The sequence below is a fragment of the Nylanderia fulva genome, unplaced genomic scaffold, assembly GCF_048542155.1.
Source record: "Nylanderia fulva isolate GAGA-0341 unplaced genomic scaffold, ASM4854215v1 Scaffold36, whole genome shotgun sequence".
Taxonomy (NCBI): Eukaryota; Metazoa; Arthropoda; class Insecta; order Hymenoptera; family Formicidae; genus Nylanderia; species Nylanderia fulva.
Window position 1 is genome coordinate 1,843,262 of NW_028190433.1, and position 23,055 is coordinate 1,866,316.

The 23,055-nt window shown below is 32.5% G+C and overlaps 1 protein-coding gene across 1 annotated transcript in view; it reads left to right on the forward strand.

Moving 5' to 3' along the window:
• The window catches only part of nAChRa7 (nicotinic acetylcholine receptor alpha7 subunit), a 207,017-nt gene that overhangs the window by 78,165 nt on the left and 105,797 nt on the right, over positions 1 to 23,055 (forward strand). The gene's annotated exons all lie outside the window — the stretch shown is intronic.

Below are 23,055 nucleotides of genomic sequence, written 5' to 3' on the forward strand. Positions count from 1 at the left end.
GTGAAAAAAAGTTGAAGCTATTTGAAAATACCGAAAATATAGTATAAAATAATATAAAATAGTTAAATAATATAAATAGCGGAATAGCCCATATAATATTTATGACTATCTTTTATAAAAAATTAAATAATTTTGTTCACTACTTTTGCAGCTGATCCATCTAGAACTGAAGTAAATTAAGTATTTTTTCAAATTATAAAAAATATAATATAAATAATATTTAAATAACATATAAATGAATAAATAAATAAACTGATATAAGAATATAACATAACACGTGTAAACAGGAAGACTCAAGACTGAAAATAAAAATCTGAAAAAATTAGAGAATTATTTTTTCTACATTTGGAGCTGATTTATGACCATCCAACATGATGTTCAATTTAACGACCACCCTAATATATATATATATATATATATATATATAGAGAGAGAGAGAGAGAGAGAGAGAGAGAGGTCTACTTATAATTTGACAAAAATAAATTGATTATTCATTCGTACTTTTTTTCATGGTGCTCACACAGCCATAGTGCACGAAATCGCGAACAATTTCGCCTCCTGGAACCGGTACGCCTGCTTCACCAGGAGTAAGTTTCAATAGTGTTCTGCAGCGGAATAGTACTTAGTCTGGAGATTAGCCGAGTTTCAGAGCTCACTTGCAATGGCACTCCGACTATCTCGTTTCTTCGACCGTGAGTATGCACGTGCGGCGATTCCAACACACGGACCGACCGACGTTTCTCCGCCGACAAACGGAAAGGAAATTCGTAACGTTATCGTCAATGCGCGCAATATATTTCGACACACATTCCCTTAGGGCTGCTTAGCCTTATCTTACGATGAGTTTGTCTTGTAGATAAGTGTAGCTTAACAAATCGGCTCTGAGGGAATGTACACTACCTTAAATGTGAAAATAACTAGCTCCCGTAATTTGTGCTGAGAGTCACGTAAGCATCCTAATTTTCTTGTTAGGCCATTGTAAATTTTATCACTTCTACTTCCTTTGTCTTTAGTTTATGTGTTTATGAAAGAACGATGCTTTGTGGAATCGCGAATGGCATAATAAAATAAATATTGTAAAAAGGGGATGATTTTTATCTTTTTTGTTAGGAATATTTCTTATTTAAATCTGAGACAGAAAATCTTGGGAAATATCGAATGAAGTCATTTCTTAACTGACATTAAAATGCAACGTTAATGTAACTAAATTTCAAATTTGAATCTCATCAATCCATGCAAAGTTTAATAAAGCATAAAGTCCACTATATATTTATATTCTATATTTGTTTCTCTGCTTTAATAATAATTTCAAACCCAAAAACTATCTTAATATCTTGATATTTATTTTCATCAAAATTTGTATCTCATTGCCAAATTGAAATAATGAATTTGCGTTTAAAGTTATATTTATAAAGATATATTTATTTTATAATTAATTGTAATATCTGCTACAGCAACTATATAAAAATTTGTATGCTATAATAAGAAAGTTTGTATTTCTAAATAAAAATATATATTTTATATTTTATATAACTCGCGCCTAATAAAAAATTTTTATTTCTTATATTTTTCATGAATATAATATTAAGTTTCCAATTTTTTTCATTTTTTTATAACCTTCTTTATAACCAAGTTTTTCCAGTAATGAATCGTGTTTTTTTTTTCATCGAGTTGTTCTTCACAATCTAAGCCAGCGGGCTTAAACAACCAATTGCAACTGTGGAATCGATAATAACTCATGGTCTTAGTGAAATCGAATTGGATATGAAGGTGGAATATGAATGGCTTTCGCAGCATATAGATGTATTTCTGGAACGATACAATTGGTTTCTTCTTTTTTTTTATTTCTACCAGCCGCATTATTGCGAATTTTACTTTAGATTAATGACGCGAATGTCTCATCTCTTCTTTATTAAATTCTCTCGCAAGAGAATCCGTTTCTAACAACTCAGAATTGTATACGGCATTTTCTTTTGCAAACAAATCAACAGTGCAGTTTTGCGGAGATTTATTAGCATAACTGGCATAAGTAATATACTGATATTAAGAAAATAACATCTCGAATGCGAAATACATGAAAAGATTCAATTACTTTGCAAATTTTAATTTTATACGAAATAATTTTGCATATTTCGATTGTTTCGTGAACTTGATCAGCTGTAAATTGCATATCCTCTCTTATCTTACAACTGTCAAAATAAAATCTATCGGTTACTTTTCAAAATTATAATCTTCTCTTATCCATCGTAATTACATTTCTTAAATAACGAAAGTGTCTCACGTAACTGCAAAATTACGCGCATACGTTAAACATACATGATTCACGATGCATCATTACGACAGATCCAGATTCCGTGGCACGTCCTCGCATTAATACTCCGTGCATTTACGTCATCTACACTCGGCAACCGACGCTTTCTTCACTTTCGGAAGAGCTTCTGAAATACTGCCGCATTGGTTATACTTTGCGAAGCGATTCTCGAAACGGCGATCTAAGTTATAGCTTTTCCCGCACATCGGAGAAACTGCATATATACGTTATATTGGATACTCGCGCGTTTTCAAGAAATTTTATTCCGACCGTGTATCTAATTTCTTATAAGTCGCATATTATTATCAACGAAAGATTGCGATTAAAATTCGCCTCAAGATCTGTTTCACCTTTAATCAGATTTTTATTTTCGTCATTTATGACTCTATTTTTCAATGCAAAACATAAAATAGAATTATTCTACAATTTGATGTCAAGCTGCAAAATGTTTTATTTAGTTTGTTATTTGCGATTGGAAAGTTTAACGCATAGTACTATGCAAGTGTAATCGTCTGAAAATTTAGAACGCCATATCATGCATCCTGCATTTTATTATGTGCAGTATTATTTATGGGCGCGCGATTTATCGATTCATCCCCCTCTCGAAGCGTATGCGATAAATTTTTGGCAAACGCAAAAATTGTTTCACCGGATAATCTAGATTGATTTTCGCGTGACCTTTGACCTGCTTCCATTTGTGGTCCTATATTATGAATGCTTTGCAATTTTGCATCACATGCTAAACAAACACGAAATAATACATCAACACGCATATTCACTCTCCCTGAATTTGATAGAAAATTAAATGTATCCTTGCTATAAATATGAGAAAGACAAATAAATAGTTACCATTTTAAATTTATGATTGCAGGTTTTAAGTTAATATGTCAAATTTACTGCATTTATGTCGTATTTTTTATCTACAAAAGATTTTTTTATTTTACAGAAGGATTCTATATTTTATAGAAGAATTGTCATTGTGAAATAACAAACTTTAGCTATGTTTTGTTCATTGTTACAAGAGGTTGTATTGTACTTTGGTCGTAATTTTAGATGCACTGAAATTGTTATTTATGTTTCTATTTAACATGTTTTATTATTTCTGAAAAACGATAATTACATGGTTGTGTTATTCTCAAAATAAGAGTGACGTATAATAAATCCGTATTACAAAAACTTGACACATAATCTATAACAATTTCGAATATATCGTAGCATAAAATACGTGCCAAGAATGATATTTTGTTTGAAGATTTTAGCGTAAAAAGCACCGGTTTTGTTGTTTCTGGTACGCGCATTGGTTTTCAAATAGATAGGTATTAGACTCTCATGAATTATTCACGAAAACAAAAATAATAATGCAGAGGGAGAGAGGCAATTGTAATTTACGGAGACATAAATCTTTCGTTTTCTGTTAATTGAATAATTAAAAATATATCGTCATGCAAATTAATAAACTTACATGATTGCTTTTCTTACGAAACAAACGTTTGAAATATATTATTATTATGATTATTTTGTCTTTCGACATTATTTATATATATTCAGGGATCCACATGTTCACAGGGATCGATGTAGATTCCTTGTTAGTTGTACAAACTACAAAGTTATTCATACTGATTTATCGAATTCCTTATCGCAATTTGAACGGTTGTTGAAAGTGCTTAATTAAAATAATTTTCAAAGTCCATCATGATCGTGCGGCATAGTTTATCAAAGTTAAAGCATTTTCCAACATCCATTTTCTGTCAGAAAACTTCTTCTTACTTCCGTGGAATTTCAAAGTTGGGGACAAAAATGAGATTCTACAATCAGTGTGGGAGATGGAGTGATAGTCTTTCACTCATGAGATGAGACTATACATTTTTTGACGTGTGTGAAAAAATTCCAACAACATTATCTAATAACTACATTTTAACAGTATATAACATAATAAGTAGGAAAAGACAAAGAGAATACAATTTCAATTTTTTATTCCATCAACCAATTTTTTAAACTTATAATGTTACGTCTACAGCTTTCAGAGAAAGTTCAATACGAAGAGAAAAAGTAATTTAAAACATAGCACATTTTGAGCGCAAAAAGTGGAAAATATTTAAATGTACTTTTATTCAACATTATAATCTTTTATTGATAGATTTTTAAAACAGTTTTGTGATCAAAAATGCATGTAATAATTTTATTTTTAGTTATCGGCACAGCTGCAAAAAAGATCAGGGCAAATATAAACTGATATTACATAAATTATTCAGGCTAAACAATTTGGCATCTCCAGGAGAAAGCTTAAATAGTTAAAGCCAGTCTGACCGGTCGGTTTCGAGAAATTCAAGGGATTTTAAGGAAGAAGGGCCATATTCCCAAGGGCGCCCCAGGGTTAAAACCTCGGCGAAATAGGCTGTGGAAGCGACTGCCAAAAGAGGGTTTCGCGATCTGTAAATCCTTGGTTAAGCCGAGACGTGCTAAACGCGATTGGCCGAAAATAAGAGCGAGTGGCTCGATAAAATTTGCATAGTCGATGCAGATTTGCATGCGCTTTGCATAATCTTTTTAGAAATAGCGCGAGATATAACATAAATGGCTCGGAAATATGCCGGATGATAAATACGGCGCGCGTGAAAGGAAAGCTCTTGTAAATCTCCGATTAATTACAACTGTCTTGAAAATAAATCTCGCGTATAATTCTGACGATTATTTATTATTTCGTATTCTTTAAGATTCGAAATTCTGTAACCTCGCGATTACGTGTTATTTCGTAAATTTCGTCAAAGAAAATCGATGCGCGTTAAACGCCGGTCTCCAAAAATATAAACTTTATTTATATACCCATCCATAATAAATATACTTTTGGAAAATAAAACGGCGCGGTTGCGAATAAAGTGAAAATCAATTAAGTATAGTCCCACCGCGGTGTGATAAATCCGATTTTCCAAATTTTCCTCGCGGTCCTCGTTCATTTCCATCAAACGTCTATCATAAAATCGGATAGAAGCGCGCGCTCTCTCTCTCGGAGAGTGCGCGTGCCGCAATTCGATTTTGCATATGGCGTGATGCAATTCGCAAGTGGAAGAAAGCTGGCTAATGGGACGGTCGACAACGACGACGACGAGGAAGTCGCGGGCTTTCCGTCGACTCTCGCATTCAATTCACTTCGCCGTATCCGCGATGGTGGCGAATGACGCATAGCGTTAAGGATGTGCCGGAGGCCGTAAACTGGATCTGTTATATTTGAACGGGAAAATACGCGGCATTTGTGCGAGAGATCCGGCGCCATATTAGCGTTTACTATGGCAGGTCACGTACCGCGAAAAGTTTCCCGGACTTTCGTCGTTGTACGTTGCATTAACTGTCCGCGTAACCATAATTCATCACTATCACGCAACCGGCGTCAAACCATCGCATCGCGAACAAGATAAATGAATGGTTAACGTAGGGACAACGCGCTATTATCGTAACACGCCAGCGCGCGCTCTAATTTATCATTTATTACGTTATAAATAATAACGGCGATAAAGTTAACGCTGATTAGCAGCCCTCCTTTTCTATTTTTTTCTTATCAGTGTTTACCTTTTAATTGATTAATCTGTACTTTGATTTTTTTTTTTTTTCAATCGGGTACTACGTAAACGATTCGGCATGCGTGATCAAATTTTCAAAAAACATGAATCTCGCCGGAAAAAAACAGAATGCTCGTGATTGCGTGATATCATGTAGCATCACAGCAGGATATCGGTGAATATCTTGCTTTTTGATGGAATGCATCACTAGAATTGCTCTATTAAATTACTCGAATTGCAAATATAAAAATTATTGTTTGTGTAATAGTTTTCATTTTTATACTAAATTTTTTTCTATTTCCTTTTTCTGAAAAAAGTGAATAAATAAATAAAATAAATCTTGCAAAGATTTTTATTCGTTTAATAATACTTAGATTATGACGTAAAATACAAAACGTGAGCTCGCGTGAGACAATAATGATGTATTTTTATTTTTTAATCACGCGATCGTAGGTTCTAATGTAATAAATGAGTTTATTTAACAAAAGAAGAGAAGAGCCGCTCTTATTTTCTTAATGATGGTCTCGTTTTTTGCTCGTCTTTGATATGTACATTCGATGAATAAAATAAAATAAAATAAAATAGATAAAAAATCTCTAATTATGCAAAAATGCATATTTATAATGAGATTTAATTTTCTATTAAATGCACACATTTTTATACAAATTTTTATTAATTTTATATTAATTGTCATCATATATTTTTTTAAAGATCATTATCGCTTCTTTTATGCATTATTTAAACTATAACAATTTATCATTGATAATTGTCACATAGATACACGCATGCAAACACATTATAATACATGAAGATAATATTTCCAACAATTAAATTTAATATTTGGGTGAATAAATAAACATTTGTAAATCGCACGAGATTATGCAAGAAGTCTTTTAATATGCTACGTCACGTACGGGAAGAAATTTTCCCTAGCTACCATAGATTCAGTTTAAATATCTGCGAATAGCAAATATATTTGGTTTTCCAGGAAGAAAAAAATGCATTTATTATGAAATAATACATTTTAAAATGTTACCAGATATTTATTATAAAATGATTACTTTGCAATTTTAACATTATGGGAATATTATTACGAAATAATGAAATATATTCGATATCATCAGATTTATATGCATCATGGTATTTTATATATATAATCTTGCTGCACAGTGCAAAATGTAATTACTGTAAATTAGAGAAAGGCGAATCATTAAATTAACAATTGTAACAATTGATGTGATGCTATTTCAAACTAACTAAAAATCTTAACTATCTGAACATTTCAAAATAATATCAGGATAATTCTTTGCTTTTGTGCTAGTAAGTATGTCTGGTCTCTGAATAAAGCTACTCTAAAAAAGTAGAAAGGGAATACGTATAAAGATACATTCCCTTCACTAAAAAAGCATCATCTTTCGCGATCGGAAATTTTGAAAGTTGTACCGTCGTAAATTGAAACGGTGCGCAAATCATTGTCAGATTGTATGTATAGGGACTTGAATTGTTAACTGTGTTAGATTACGATACACGTCCCTAAATCTGTTACGTGCTAGATGATATTGCTTTTGGTACTAAAATAGAAGTGCTGATTGCGTCACGATTTCGCCGTGGAAAATGATGAAACATCCGGCACAAACACTTATTCAACCCCTTCCATAGCCGGTAACAGCTGTAGTAAATCTGTACCCAGTACTCGATGAACAATTTTCGCAGTTGTAGAATTCGTCCTTAACAATCATTTTATCATTGTATAAATCATGATTTCTTCGATAAAAATGAAAAGAATAGAATAAAATAAAAAATAAAAAATGTATAACTGAATCAATAACGTAAAATAAATCGATTGACATTAGCGCGATTAGCGTCTGGGAAATTATCCTAATAATTTGTATGGTATAATTGCGAAATCGAAATGAAAATCGCAAATCGGCGGCAAGACATCGTGCTCTCTTCGAAATCGAGAAAGTCAGTGTACTCGCTACCGGTTTATATTATTTGTTGCGACATAAATTAGCTCGTGCGGACGGAAAGTGAATCCGAACCCGAAAACTTGGTTCGCGACGTTCCGAGGGTCGCGCACGTGATCTGTGTGTATCATAGCTTCTCCATTGCGGCGACGGCAGCTTATCCCGTTTCCGAAAAGGCCGTGAACGTGTGACCCGCAGCCGTGTCGCATGGAATCCATTCTTCGGCGGATATGAGAAAACGAGCCCTCTCCAAATGTCTGCCGATATGGCCTCATGCGCGCGGGAATAAAGAAGAGAGAATTATTAATCGTCTGGCGCACAGAGAAAAATGCGAGCGAAAATATGGAACGCGCGCGTCTTAAATTCCCTTCCAATAATGTCGTCTTTGAATAATAGTACAAATAAATTGGTACTAAAAAATAGTATGTGAAAAACAAATATATACAATTTGTCGCGCAATTTCCAATTCAAAATCATTAATCTCCTACAAATATTTCTTCCTTTATATATATCTTCTTTTTCTTTTTTTCCATTCAATCCGATGATGATAGACGAGTGATTGATTATTAACGAAATTACATGTGGTTTCTATTTCTGTCTCGATCTTCAACGATTGCTCTCGATAACTTCTGCGAAGAAAGTTTTTACATTTATAGGCGAGAGAAAAAGAGAAATAAAAAAGGAAGGAGAAAAAGAGAGTTTACTTTCGTAAATCGTTCTCTGCTTGCTAAATAAAGTTTACGTTCTTTCTTATACAGTAGCTACGTTTTGAAGCTATTGAGTTTTTAGTTTACTGAGAAAAATCATAATGATTTTATAACTATGTTCCTAAAAAGTACTTTTAAGTTTCACCGACTATTATTTTATTAATAAATATTATTTTTGCACTAAATAGATATTTAGTACAAATAAAATTAATGTAATAACAGGTTCTAAGTAACGATATGCAAATATTTTTATCAAAAAAAAAAAAAAAAAAAAAAAAAATATCTATGTAAATCATGCTCAATAGTTACAAATTTTATTCCAACATTTCCTCTTTAATTTTTCTACAGAAAAAATTTGTACATTTGGGATTTAATCTATAAGTTTGTGTAATATTAAACGCAGAAGGATTTTAACGGATTTTATCTATGAAGCTTAACGAGTAGAGAATTTTAAAATAATTTTTAGTGAATTTTTTCGCGTAAAAGTTTAAACAAGATATAATTATCAAGTTATTTACCATTGGATATTAGATAGAAGAAGAGTAATACTGATCTTAATAATATCCAAAAGTTCAATCTGAGAAAACTTTATTTTAAACGCTTTCAAAAATAATATTATACAGGAAGAAGTTACATTTCTCAAGTCACTATTATGTGAATAATAATAAATTAAAACTCTATTAATTAAATTTTGCAATTTCATAAATACAAACATTTGATAAAATATCAGAGGAAAAGTGAATTCCCCTCGTATAGTTTATATAATTTTTCTATTTAATATTTTTATAATTTTACATGCGGCAGTATTTTTGCTCATTATGCGGACGAGTAATAAAAATAAAGTTGTTTTATTAAGTATTAATTTATTAAGATTAAAGTGAACGTATAGTAATAGTTATATTATACAAATATGATTATAAGATTAACAGCATTAATATGCATGAAAAGTTATGAGAAATCATATGTTATTTTATAGTTACTGTATATCATGACTCTAATGGAAAATTGCAAAAGAATCGACAGCAATTCATATCGATTGAATGAGAATATATTTCATCTCACAAATATTTACTCCAACAATAAACGGATCTATCATGATTTTCTCGATCCAAGCTGAGATCGTAAAGCCATTGGCGGTTTTATCGACTGACCGATGCACGTGATATGTTGCAACCTGTTGCTTTTGACGGACAGTCTTGAGCCCCGGTTATCCAGTGCCTTTTCAATCATTATTTAAATTAATTGTACGAAAGGAGCTTTTTTTATATCGTAAAATTCAATTACAGGGATTTCTTTTCTTTACTATAATAAATTATTTATGAATAACTTAATTATTTACACAAATTCCTATTTAATCCAATAACTATATTCACAATACTATTTTTTTAAATAATAATCCTTAAGGTTGCCAGTAATAATTAATAAAAAACCACTCCTCAATGTTTAAAGTCGACCAGACTGGCAATAATTTATTATAAATAATTATTTGAAATACAACAACAACGTTTCGGCTGTCATTGCAGCCCTTTTCAAGTACATCAAATTTAAAACAGTAAATCAACTTCTATGCGAACTACCGACAATGTTAACGCTTGTTTTGATGAACAATGTAAGACTGAACATTGAAAAGTCTTACATTGTTCATCAAAACAAGCGTTAACATTGTCGGTAGTTTGCATAGAAGTTGATTTACTGTTTTAAATTTGATGTATTTGAAAAGGGCTGCAATGACAGCCGAAACGTTGTTGTTGTATTTCAAATAATTATTTATAATAAATTATTGCCAGTCTTGTCGACTTTAAACATTGAGGAGTGGTTTTTTACTATTTTTTTAATTATTTCAAAGAGAAATTACGTATGCATTATAACGTTTATATGGCTGATATACTTTTTGTAATAATTTGTAAACGTAATTCAATTTAATATTTTGCATTAAATTTTTAATGACTTTCCATTCACATCGCTGGAGTTTCATGTACTCACTGATAATTTTATTTATAACATATATTTTATATTTTTTTATAAGACTGTGAAAATTACTGTTATCAAAAAAGTATAACAATTAAAATATTCTATAAAACAAAGTAAAAATTAAGTAAATAAAATGAACATGCAAATATGGTTAATTTCCATAAAATAATTTTCAAAAAATTAAATGGAAATGATATTATGACTATTGTAATTGTTCTGTAAATGTATCACATGCGTATATTTATTTTATACACACATCAAATATGCTTAATTTTTTTCTCTATATATTTAATTTTTATATTTTACGCTTAATGAATAAATATTTCGTATAAGTCTCTAATTACATATTACTATATGATTGTAATTTTGTCAGGTTTATACAATAATAAACAGAATAATAGTCTTGATATACATATAAAATAATAGTTTTGAGACAAAAAAACATTTAAGAAACTATTAAGATTAGAAATGGGATATATGTATGTCACAGTAAAATAAATGCACTACACACATGGTATCGAAAAACATACATGATTTTATAAAAATTGTATAACGTTACCATTTAAAAATCAAAATCAAATGTTCTCATGGAATGTATGGAATACATGAGAGTCACGCGGCAAGTACTGCATACATAAATTAATTATTAATGTATTGATTATTGTGGGAGAGGCAGGTATTGTTTCTCAGATGCGCGTTTCGCATATTTTTCTATCAATTATTGGGCAATATTAGTGCTAATTAGCGCAATCAGCAACGTAATACTACAGAACGCGAATTCAATTCCATCCTTGTTAAGCCGAAGTTATATCGCGACGTGAAAAACGGCCGTCCGTTTATCAATTTCGCAGGGCTGAACAATGCGCATTAGTTTACGAGTTCGCCGAGTGTGCCGTTTGTATACGCGCGTGCATAATAATTATCGTGCCGCGAATCTTCTGGCTGCAGTAAAGTTACGCGTTTCACCTCGTTACGCCGCAGTTTCTGCATTGAAATCCGCAGTACGCGTTGTATGTACATACAACCGCGACAAAAGAATGCCCGCGTCTCAAAAATTGCTCTCGAGTCTCTCTCTCTCTCTTTCTCTCGGGTCCTCTCGGGAAAAAGCTCGCGATTATTACATTACGATTTAATCAAGAGATTATTCTAATTGTAAAACAATATGTTTCCATAAATATTCATATTTTTGTAATAAAGTAAATTTTGTAAAAAAAAAAAAAAAAAAAAAAAAAAAGTGCACGCGAGAATTTATACGTCACGTTACATTGCGGGTTAGTATTTCGTGTACGCGAGATACGCTTTCTTTCTCGAAAGATATGTGCCGTCAGCGGATATCGAGCAGAGATTTCCCCGTGGAGCCTCATACGTTGTTCCCGTGTGGCATACCCTTCTTTCCCATGCAAATTTCATCACATGTTCCGTGACACGTCGCGCATTTTATCACAATGCCAAAAAGACGCGCAATGATAAATTTTTAACTGCGTAAAATGGACGAGGGATTTATATATGTCGCTAACGACACGTGTCGTTGATCTAGCCGAGCGACCTAAATTAATATAGGCCGGAGAGAAATTAGTTTTCAAACTTGTCTATAATCGCGTAACTGTCAAGGATTTGTCGGGTGAAAGTAGCGCGATCGGAAGAGCGCTGCGCAAAATTTATTTATTTAAGGGAGAAAAGTATTCTCGCCAAAAATTTATAGAACTTTTAAAGTTTCATCATTGGAGGAAGCGAATATTTCCGTCTCTCAATAATTTATTATAAATTTCGAAGCCATTATATCAGGTTAAATACTTGAGATAGGATTATATTTTGAATTTTTCTTTCAGCATTTTTGCGATAAGGGTTTCTCTTTTTAGTTTCCCCGTTGAAATTGTCTGTTCCAAAGTCGAAGAAATATTATTATATGAGAGAGATCATTCACTGTCTGCTATAAAAAAAATTAAAATACTGCAGTTATAATAATGCGCTTTCCGTGTCATCGAAATATATTTTCACGCTCTCATAAATTTCATTGAAATCGCGTGTATTCGCGTGTATTCCCGAGGAATGCACAGACAGACGCGCACGCAATTTTGGAATCGATACGCAGGATCGAGATCGCCACCAGCATAGTTCGTCGGATCGTGCTTACACACGGACAAGAGAGCAGCCATCAATCAGTGCAATCATCGAAATGGCGGCAGCAGTGAGATCAATCGCCGCACTGTCGGTGAAACAACTCCGTGCCACGTTACGATCCTCTCAATTCCACTTAACGTTGACTATCGTGTTGCAATCGATTCGAGCGCAGCTTCCGTTCAAATATAGGAGATATATCCGCCGTTACTGGAAACGGAAAATGCGTGTCGTTAAAGTCAACGATATGCACACGAAAGTGCGACTATATCGAAAACGTTCTTGCATCTTTTATTTCTATCAAAAATTGTATTTTTTTATATATGCATATATAGAAAAGACGAAAAACATGTTTTCGATGGCCACATTTTCGCCTGTGTATATCGTCATATATATTAAATATTTATCTTTCTTGCAAAAAGAGATTGCACGTGACATACAAAACAAATAAAATTTTGTTAAAGAGATTGCACTTGACATAAAAAATATGAAAAATTGCAGGAAAAAATATTCGATAAACAAAAATATTGTATATATACCCTTTTCGCTATTCATCACTATGCCGCGTTTCAATGCAACTTATTCACTTTAGTGATTGCTACGTATGCAATCGGATCTCGCTTGGCTTACGCTTATACGTATGTATATTGGACAGCACCTACCATTCTCGTGCGAGAAATGTGTGTCATTAAAGTCGATGAGCTCGACGAAAACACGCGTCCTATCGAAAGCATCCCGATGTAATGGAACCAAATTATGCACCGAACGAGCTGACACGCATTTAACGGCCTCTTGGACATCCAATTATTCGGTATATTTATCAAAAATAATATACAATACTGCGAAATCCTATTTACACAAATAACAAATAAATATTATTTAAATAATAACACCGTTAAAATAAGCCCTATCGAATCGAAATAATTGTTTTAATTCTTTCATCGGTTGAGAATTAAAATACATAACGTGTCTTATTCACACGATTATTTTTCGGATATTATTACAAACTTTTAATAATTCCACCTTGAAGAATGATAAATATTTGGAGATATATAATAGAAAATAGTGCTCTAAAAAAATAGAAAATTCTGAAAAATATGTATCTACATGAAAAGGATCGCATTAAATGCATACCATATATGACAGTTTATATTCGATATCTGATGCTGCAATAAACTAAAAATAATTTTCGAATAATTAAAGTTCAATCGAACGTTGGCAGGCGCAACTTTAACAGCACTGGTATTTTTACGAATTTTTTTCGAAACGATTTGCGGTGAAAATAGATGGACGTCGTCCTACTTTGTTTGTTGCATACAGCGTTATTGCCGCAGCATCGTTCGCTGCGGACTGCTGTCACCCTATATTACACACCCTTCGATATCCCTGGAACCCAACAAACGATTTCGACCAAATGCGGTCCACTCGTCCCGCCACGACACGTGACAATAGACGTTTTCTTGTCGTTTATATCCTTTTTTATTATTTCTAGGGCAACTTTTTCACTTCTGCGTCACTCTTGCCAAATGTGACCGACCATTATACGACCTTCTTACCGCAAGAAACCGCTGCAAGTTCTTTATACGGTAGTGGACTAACATCTTACCAAAAACGTGACCGCGCCGTACAACTCACAATTAGTCGCATTCTGGATTTTTCGGAGAAAATAAAAAAAAAATATTATCCGAGAGAAAAACGGGGTCGCACGTGCCGTGAAATTTCACGAGTGGATGCGATTATTGCTTTTCGCGTCGACCGATAGTCTTTTTATAATCTCGCGCAATTGATTACGCGAAATACGTGGAATGCACGTTCAAGGCAGATTACAAGAAAGAGTTTGAAAGTAAGGCTGAATGATAAGGTAAGCTTTGACGGTAAGCTGACGTTTCGAAAGACATTACAATTGTCTTCGACACAAATAGTTTCGAACGTCGCGTCGACGAGGAAATTTTCCGCAAGCGCGCGATCGCAAATGACAAGACCGATCGATACTTTTAGCTTAATATGTGGTGGCCTTAATATATTGGCGGCCTATAGTTTCGCGATGAAAAGCGGCTATCCTAACGGAACACGTGTAATCGAAGCGATTGGTTGGCATCGATTATTGTATATTGGTCGTCGTTTGCGTATATCAAGAAGTCTCGCAAAAGTTGTGACACTTCTATTTATTCGATGAAAAATAAATAGCCGGACACAATGTATATCGATCGGTGAATATGACATAGTTAAAGGGTTAAAGAGACGGGGCTCGACTGGCGGTTAAGTGACACACAAAAGATATCGAACCTTCTACTTTTATGTAAAGTCTATTTACATCCTTTTTTCATCCTTTCTCGCAATGATAATGGAGTATTTGATATTGTTTTAAAAAATGGAAAAACAGTTGTCAATAAACGAGGATCGAGAAATAGTACCCTGATCGAAATATAATGGTAGGAATGTTGCAGTAACAAATGCACATTATTCCCAACCTTCTCCAATATTGAATTTAAAGTATCTTAATGCGCCCCGCAAGTAAAAATAAAATACGTAGCAAAATAGAAATTTGATATTTTTAACTCGTTCTTGAAACATAAAAAGCTTGAATTTATTTGTACCTACAAGATTATGATTTTTTTCAATCTTATCACAAATAAAAAATAATTAGTAATATAAATTCCATATTTTTGCAACTTTGTAAGTCCACTAAATATATATATATATATATATATATATATATATATATATATATATATATAATTCTCTGTTGTGCAAGTTATTGCACGCCAATTACGCGAGTGCCATTTACAAATTAATTTAATATATCGCAGAATTACATCTTTAAAATATTTAGTATTGCGATACCATCGGGATTTATTATTCCGCTGCCACCGTTACCGACTTTCATGCGCCAGTATTCTTGACTCTAAGTTCGAAATTGCACTTGCAGTTGCGCTTCTCTGAAAATTATACATTCGCTTGGCGCGATTGTTTGACTTTGCCTACAGTCTGTTTGTTCTTCTAAAACTCAATATCGTCCACGCTGTGTCCGCTATCAAATATAAATACTATGAACTCCCACTTAAACAATGATGAATATCTGGTAAACATGTGTCAGCGGGAAGTACTTTGCACGGTCGTCTTTGTACCACGTGACCTTCGTGAAATACATTATTTCGCTTTTCCTTTGTACACGCTAAAATTAATGATACTACTCAAGTGTAGTAGTAAGTATACATAAATGTGTTCTACTGCGACGCGTAATGAGCTGCAGCCGCAAAATATGCTTTTTGTCACTATTTTGCTTTCAACATACGCTCGCGACAACGGTAACATATTGCTCAATCGTTTAACAAATCAATTAAATTTCAATTCTTTACGGCAAAAAGCAACATAATATAATCGGTATCTCTGACTGAATGGATTTCCACTGCGTAGCTTATTCTTTTTTTTTCTTTTTTTTTTCGTTAATGACACGAGTGATTGCAGCATCGATATTATTTCCGATGCATTAGAGAAAATACACAGTTTTTGTATTGTGTATCTGTTCATTAATATAGTTTTCACGTGCAAAGACTATATAGTAAGTATGTAACAAATATATGTAAAATAGTACGTAAAAAGAATCGTAAAATATTTCTTGAATTTTGTAAAAAACGTGGGTAGATTAGAAAATAAATATAGATAAGAAGCGAAGATAAACTACATTAGAGATCAATTGTAATTGAGAAGTATCGTTTAGATTATCCCATGCTATGCACCTACAACGTTCTCGCTTTCCTGTACGTTAAAGCATCCCACCGTGAAGGATCGATAGCATACGCGTCACAGCCATGATCAAGCACGACCATTTAGGTGGCCATTAACCCGATTTTCGCGCTACGTTTCGCTACTCATTCCTGGTAGACAATGCCAGAATGTTTTCCGGATAATCGTTTTGCAAGTGAAGAAAACCAGTCACAATTTACCTTTTGCGATGTTACCTGCACCGCAATGACGCCATAAAAGCGATCTGGTTAACGTTTATCTAACAGCCGGCACATTTGCGGATGCAAAAAGAAATTTCGCTTGTAGAACTCCAGTCTTTCAAGTTTTCCCACAAAACCAATTTTCTATACATTTGTTAAGAATCAAAGAATAACATTGCTAAATGTCTTTTAGACAATTCAAGTTACGTAAGCATTTTGATTATTTGTAAATAAATACATTGAGAGAGAGAGAGAGAGAGAGAGAGAGAGAGAGAATAACTTAGTCATTTAAATTTATACATATATGTATAATATGTAATATGGCTATTGACTTGTAAACATTTCTAAATGATAAAGTTTAACAAAAAGAAATTTATGCCTGCAAACTCAAATATATAATTTTAAAATTAAGTTATTTTAATCCACTTAATTATTTATAATTAATCAATAAATTTTTAATTATTTTAAAATTACAAAAACTTTTGTTGTGTAAAGAGAAGATAGAGCTTTACTTTTTACTCAGCATATCCGCAAATCTCTGTAAACGTTTATAAATTAATGACTGCTACTGTAATTATCGTAAAAAAGTTGGGTTCTGAGGTTGATATTTCATGAGTTTAACTGTGCTACACTATCCGACAATTTATCCAGGGAATTCAGAAGTTTCCTACCCAACAGTTAATCCGGTCGTGTAAGTACGTCGCTTCCATAAAATATCGGTCGAGAGTTGACAACAGTTTTGTCGTTTATTTGCTTTATCAATTTAAACAAAACTCAATGTTTTCGGCAGCTATACGAAAGAATTGAATTGTCCCTGCGAATATATACGCTATAGATTATTATATATTCCTTTTAATTCAATTTAAAACTTAACCGAGAGACGTTTTCTGCAATTACGAGTCGATTTGCGATTTATATCAAACACAGCAATCTGCAATATATACTACAATGCGTAAAAATATTCGCTAATTCTGCACTTTTTAATTGATAAATGTAAGGTAAAGAGAGATATTACTAAATGATATAAAAATAATTACTGTTAAACGCGGTAATTAATTTATTATAATTTGCACACGTGTGCAAAGAATATAATTTATATTTCTAAAAGTCGTTGTATAAGTTTTTTTATTGTTTTTATCTAAAAATAGTTAATCATATATGTTAGAGTTGTATATATATATATATATATATATATATATATATATATATGTAATGTTGATTAAAGTTAAATCTTTTTTGATTGCAATAACGCTAATTAAATTTCTACCTGAATTAAAACAGCTGTTGATTATTGCTAAGTTATATATCAGGTTAATTCACGTTCATTTCATCATCTTTCTTTCATCTGAATGTGATGGATGAAAGTGCGAAAGACAAATTACTTATACTTTAATAATACGTAAAGGAAGAGAAAGCTTTTGTTTTGCGTCATACAATTATTATAAAAAATTAATCAAACTTTTTTTCTTGAGCGGTCATAAATTCTTATCACAGATTTAATAAAGTGAAACTTTTTGATAGCGTCAATATAACAACAATTTTAATTAATATCTTCTTTTGACTTTAATTAACCGTAAACTAAATATAATGATATTTAAATAACGTGAAATATTCAGATAAATACTTTTCTAAAAATAATTCAAAATAATTTATATATATATATATATATATATATATATATATCTATTGTAAAAGTTAGTTTTATATAAATGTATTAATATAATGCGTTATGCAAACTTTGAGATAAATAAATATGTTTTTTGATCGAATATATTTTATATTTGCTGTTTATTTTGATTAGTTATAAATCTCTCATTAAATATATTTTTCAAAAATTGACTTCACGATAATTTCAAAAATTTGCATAGATTATTTAGGCTTTGTTTGGTCGCGTTGCTATTATTATCAACAAATTGCACAAATTTTTACTCTACGATTATTATGTTCTGCCATTTTATAAAAGCCGATCGGATACAGGTATAAGAATTAGTGTGTCCGAGTGATACTTAACAAAGCATAAAAGAATTTTTGCGCTCGCGCATATAAACAAAGCTATAAAACAATAAAACGGTTTTATAACCCGTCAAAATTGCACCGGGGCATGTATATACATGTATATCTCCATTAACTACTATAATCCATCCGGCCATGAACAGACGTGGGTTGTTCCTTGCTCGGAGATTAGGGCTACCTTTCCCAAACTAAACTCCCTGCGGATCGATAGTTTCTTCATTTACTTTAATCCGCGAGAAAGCAAGAATAGAGCAAAAATTTAATTTCGTCCTATTATTCGTCTCTCTATATATTTGAACTACTAACTCGATGGTGATTGCTTCATATTAATTCACTTAATCGAACTGGTGACTAAAAATCTCTGCACAGTAATAACCAGATACAGAGATCTAGAGATCTATATCTAGCCGCTTTGATTAGCCTCGCATAAACGATGACATTATCGAAAATAAAAAAAAAATAATGATAAAATTAGACACGTGATATTTAAAATGTGTAAATTATTACGTTATGTGGAAAGTAGTTTCAATTAGGAATTTTGTAAAATTATGTAAAGAGCTAGCAAAAAAATGTGTTATTAGAATCTGTGTATTAAAGATGAGCTTACGTATTAATTTTGTACGTAAGACATATACGCAAATTGTTAATAAAAAAAAAAACAGGATGCGATAATCGTCACGTAAAGAGCAGCTAAGAGATTAACAAGACTGCGTAGATGCGTTGGGAAATACGATACGCCGTAGTCAGAATTTAAAGTTAAAGTGAATTTATGCTTTTAGAACGCCAGAATGAAATTCTACATAATTCTATTTCCCCGGGAAGGGACGTCAAGTTCCATTTTTTTATAGTTCGTGCACTTTTTTTCTAACGAGCAAATTCGCTTTGCAAAAGTTTTTGGCGAGGAACACGGTCGTCGTGGGATACTCGCAATTACGCGCGCCAAGCGGCAATTGTAATTGTCAAGTGCGATTTACTGAATAGACGAGTATTTGCGGAATCTAAATTAACGAGTTTAACCAACGTTTTTTTTTAAATATTTATCGACCATTTGCGCGCGACGTAGCCACTCTTCTTTGTTAATCTAACCAATTACAGCAATAGATACATAGCAATGCACATCAACATCGATATTGATGCAATGACGCAAAATAAAAAACGTTTTAATTAAATTTAATTAAATTTTTGTTCGTTTGTAAATTGCGCAACGTTAATTTATTAAAAGCCGAGAAAAATGTCAACACTTTAGTACGAGTTTCAGAGAAATTGAGAAAAGAGAAAATTACGTAAGAGACGGAAGAATTTTACGTTGTATTCGTTAAAGTAATGAATACAGTTTTTTTTCCTGTCAATTTAATTAAATAATACATTTATTTAAGGTGTCGGCGATTGCTTTTCTCTTATTTGTTTGGACGAAGGAACGATCGTATGGAGCTTTATCGTATCACGCTACACAGTTCGTATAACATATGGACCAACACGCAACATTCTACGACCTACATAGACCAAGCTGTAAAATCTTTTTATGGACTCTTGAAACCCGTAGGTCTCTCACCTAGTCGTTGCTATAGCGCGGTCTGCGAAACATTTATGAACTTTTGGAATTGTATACAGTGTTCTTCAAACGTTCCGCCCTTTCGATTTTCGACGAATAAAATTACATTCCTAACATAAACGATAATAGCAGATCTGCTAAATAACATGATTTAGTTTATTATAACGCGTAATCCAGCTCGAAAGTCGTTTAGAATACTTTACATGAATAATAATATATTTAAATTTTTCTGTGCGTATCTCAAAAAATCTTATCTCTAAATTCTATCGAATTTTATAATGGTAAACTATCGAAAAAAATGATGAAATCTTATCGCGTTTAATACAACATAATAAAAAGTAACATAAAACGTCTTCCTCTAATATTTTTCTATATTTGTCCAAAATAGTATGCAAACTATCAAAAATTTACCGAAATAAATGCGTTGATAAAAGATGTGATAATTTAAATATTTCTTATTAAAATGACGTGTACATTTACAGATAAAAGAGTTGTAGAAACAGAGCTAGCCTAATTTACATGGAGTTCTATAGAATTCTACAAAAACGTAATTATGATGGATGATCTATTGTTTACTTGAACTCCTTCGCAATGAAGAGCGTATCCCTATAATACATATGTCTGCGTTCATTTATCATTAAAATCTTTGCGAGGAAAACGGAGAAATTTGACAAATGTTTATTTTAAGAAATTAGAAAATTTATTATAATATTTTATTTAACCAAATATATTATAGTCTTATAAGCTATATGATATTTTGTTCGTGGCTATCTCTAGATAAGCAGTTTATCTTGAATACAAAGATATTATAATAAGTATGTAACATTATATGGGAAATGAATCAATAATGAATAAAAAATGATAATTTAGATTGAGATACAAAACGCGAAATATTAATCATTCATGCGTCAAGTATAATTACGAAGACTTTCTAATTGCAGAATATATAAAAAAACATGTATTGTGTATCATTTTTCTCGAAAAAAGTAAATTTAAAATTGCGCGTTTAACATGATAATGAAGAAAGAACGTGGCAGATAAATTTTGACGTGAACCAATTTTAATGTTCAAACGAGAGATTACTAGGATGTTGTCAACAAAAAATAAGATTGCATATTGCAGAATACATTAGTAAGTGTATGTATATAATACATATAGAGTTATAATGCGATACACACGTCGTAAACAGAGTCACGATAACGCGATGCCGCGCCGTCAGAGAATTAAGATTAAGCATTTTCTGTCCGACGAGATGGAAAAAAATATTTAAAGCCGGAACTCGCGTGTCACGCGTTAAAGGTACGATATGTGAACCTATAAAAATCCCATCCCCACGTGCCCGACAATCCCTCACGTGCGCATGCACGACAATGCGGATTCCGCGAATCGCGATCGTACACGGCAACGTTTCTCCGTGCGGCTTTGAATCACTTCTACGACTCCGACAATGCGAGCAGAATTGGAAATGCCAAATCCGCCTGTTCCCTCGATGCTATACATATATGTATATGGCGCGTATGTATGTACGGCCCCCGTTATATGTTTACATGCACATGCCGCATAAGCATACTTACACAGGGTGATCGGCTTGAGACTGTTAAGAGTATTGCCTCTCGATAATACTTTTCGGTTGACCGCTTTGGAACGCGATTACAACGATTTTGTTTTCATCACAATTTTGGCGAATGTTATTCGGTGTCAAAAATTTTATCTCCGATTTATACGTATAATTCTTTGCCGTATCTTGTCCAAGCAGAAACGTACGATCAGAGAGCGGAATTTATCATCATCACGTATGTCATTGTACATGTACGATACTATATATGCGTATATGACACGAATATTGATGGAAGTGTGAAATAGCGTGAAGTACAAGAGATCGAAATCAAATCGGCCACCTTGTACCCGTTAATAGATATACCGATGGATATCTCGATCGACGGGGCGGGTTTGACGTTTGATAGCACGAGGTATATCTTGCTACGAGATCTGGACTAAGCGAGGATCCGTTCTCGACGCGAGTAATTAGTAGGCCGTATCCGTGTACACTCACACTCGCGCGTCAATTTATTCGAAATAATCCAAACTATTGAGCTTAATAGCGCGTAAGAATGCATTAAATCGAAGGCGTGGAAATCTGGATACAAGAAACGTTTCTTATAGCACAGCAGACTACAGAACTTCATTATATTTCGCGTAAATTTAACAATTTTTAATGTATCTTTAAAATAATAAAATATAATTAATTTTAATAATAAATAATAAAAAATAATTAATTTAAAATAAGTTTATGTATCTTTATCATAGAGAAACATATATATATATATACGGAGCTTTGCAAATCGAGTGTACCTTTTTAATTGCGAATATCTGCATCTATAATTGATAACTTTTTTTCAAAATCTAATTGCATATTTTAAATTTAACAAAAAAAGTATAGCTAAAATTTTTTATTGATGTATAATTAATCTTATATCAATAATAATCTTCTATGAATGTATTTATGAATATTTTATGTACATTCATGGAAATGGTGGCTTAAAGCCGATAATGTAACAGAAGTACATTATATGCATTGTGCATTTAGGGCATAGAATATTATTTAGAGAATTTGACGAAATCGATACCGCAGCTCGAATGAGCGGAGGATGAACAGACGTCATATGCAAGCATATTCACATGCACTTTCATTCACGCCGCAAAATATGTGCAGCTGCTACGGGCGTGCGGAATATGCGATCTCAAATCGAATCTATTCAAGCTCTGACATAAAAAGTAACGCATTTATTCCGCGCTATCTTGAATCAGTGAATCGATTGTGTATGCTATACTCGATATAGATATTGCACGTTACGCCGATAAACGGCAGATAGAAACAATTAATTACACGGTCATTCATCAATGGATATGGGGAG